This window comes from Otolemur garnettii, unplaced genomic scaffold, assembly GCF_000181295.1.
Source record: "Otolemur garnettii isolate 467f Iridium unplaced genomic scaffold, OtoGar3 scaffold00134, whole genome shotgun sequence".
Lineage (NCBI taxonomy): Eukaryota > Metazoa > Chordata > Mammalia > Primates > Galagidae > Otolemur > Otolemur garnettii.
The window spans coordinates 2312165-2314065 of NW_003852529.1; the positions used below are offsets into that span (position 1 = coordinate 2312165).

The 1901-nt window shown below is 64.1% G+C and overlaps 1 protein-coding gene and 1 pseudogene across 6 annotated transcripts in view; both read left to right on the plus strand.

Moving 5' to 3' along the window:
• The window catches only part of LOC100964399, a 16949-nt pseudogene extending 15162 nt beyond the window's left edge, over window positions 1-1787 (plus strand).
• KMT5B (lysine methyltransferase 5B) overlaps window positions 1384-1901 on the plus strand; it is a 62403-nt gene continuing 61885 nt past the window's right edge. For all 6 annotated transcript variants that reach the window (XM_023518306.1, XM_023518308.1, XM_023518314.1 and 3 more), the window contains exon 1: window positions 1384-1789. The gene's annotated coding sequence lies outside the window, so the exon portion shown is untranslated. The remainder of the gene's footprint in view (window positions 1790-1901) is intronic.

Consider the following 1901-nt stretch of genomic DNA (forward strand, 5'->3'; position numbering starts at 1 on the left):
AAAAAAAAAAAAAAAAACTCAGCGTAAGCCCAAAGCAGCCACTTGTTAGTTGTGTTTGCTCAGAGGGATGTGGCAGGGCGGATTCTGCTGCCGCAGAGCTGCTTCTCGAGTGAAAGAGCAGTGTGCCCCAAGACGGGACTGCCCGCCTCAGCCTGGGGCGGGAGAAGACAAATTTGCCGTTTGGAAGATCCAGACCTGCCTTGGCCTCTGTTAGCCATGTGCCCTTGGCAAGTCACTGTGCCTCAGTTTCCCATCTGTGGAAGAGGGTAACAAGTATCAAGCCCACGCTCAAGGCCAACGGGGAGTGAAAATGAACTCAGTACTCTGTGCTGGTGTTAAGCGGACTTGAGAGACAGTCCCTGTGCTGGCCATCCACACCCTCCACCTCGCCAGGCCCTGGAGATGCAGGGGACGGCCCAAGCAGGCTGGAACCCGCCTAAGTCGTCTGTCCTGGCTGCCCCCCCGCCCCACTCCGGGTGCTGACCGCTGCTATCCCTCCACTTCCTAACACACCCCACCCACCCTCCAGGCCCCGGGTCCCGCGCAGCCGCACGCCAGTGGCAACCTCAACTTCCCCTTCGGTCCTTGGCACACGCTTCGTTATCTATTCGTGTCTGCGTTTTCCACCAGTATTGGATAAGGGGTCTACCTTGAGCTCTGATTAGCTGTCATAGAGATCACCCCCACTTCTCTGTGCCTCAGTTTCCCTACGTGTAAACTGGGAACCACGATAGTCCCCCCCGCTCCGGGGTCTGCCTAAGGAGTGAGATGGCAGAGAGAAGCGCCGAGTAAAAGGCCGGACACATGTTGCTCTCATACTTGATGTTCTGTCGTCCTCACTCTCAGACGCAACAGCCCCTCAGGACCCTCCTGGGCTGACCAAGCTCCTCAGGGATGCGCCGTGAGTCAGGCGCCGGGCGATCCAAGCCGGACAGAAGGGGCCCGCGCTGGGCGCTCCAGGGCTGCTGGCAACGCACGTACTGAGCGTGGTAAGTTTAGGCTGCCCACAGGGTCTTCGGGGTGGCTCTCCCTGCAGCGACACCCATTCCCACAACAAAGAAACTCGCCTTCCCAGGGCCACCTCCCCCTGGCGCAACCAGGCCGCGCAGTGGGCGAGGCGCGTCCCCGTCCCGCGCGCAGCAGCCCCTCGGGCTCGGGAGCTGTCCCTGGTAGGTGCAAACGAGGGCCTGAGCAGGGGGCGGCCCGCTGGGGCCTTGCTGGGACGGGGGCACGCAAGAACGACCCCGAGAACTAGGTGGCGCCCGTGAGGCGCGCGGCGACACCGCCTCCAGCCGCGATTTAAAGGGCAGCGAGGCGGATGAATCCCTGACCATCGACAAGCTCGCAGTGGATCCCTCCGCCGCGAGGTGAAGCGACGGCAACAACCGGTCTCGTTCTCTTACAAATTGCTCTTTTTGTCCCTCCGCCGTCGGGATCGTCCGGTGGGGAACTTATTTCTCTCTCGCTCTCCTCCTCCCCCCAACAGAACCCTGTCGAAGCCACCGAGGCGGGCGGGGGGCGCGCGCACGATCTTGGCGGCCACGGCGTGGTGTCCCTCCGCCGTCGGGTCCACAGGACTCCTTTTCGTATCCTTCCACGAATCCCGGGCGGTGTCCGGGTGGCTCACCGGGGGCGGCGACGCGTCTGCGGTGCGGCCAGCGAGGCTCCGGGACTATGAGGTGAGGACGCTCGAGACCCGAGGCGACACCGTGGGGCGCGAGCACCCGGGACGTGAAGCTTCGAAGCCGGTGGATGCTTTTCGGGCCTCGCGGCCATATGTGAGGTGAAGGTGAGGCCCGGGGACGGTGGGACGGGGGCGGCCGGCGCGACGAGCCGAGGCGGGGGGCGCAGGCGCCTGAGCTCCAGCGACCGCGGTAGCGGCCCCGGCGGGTGGGGGTGGG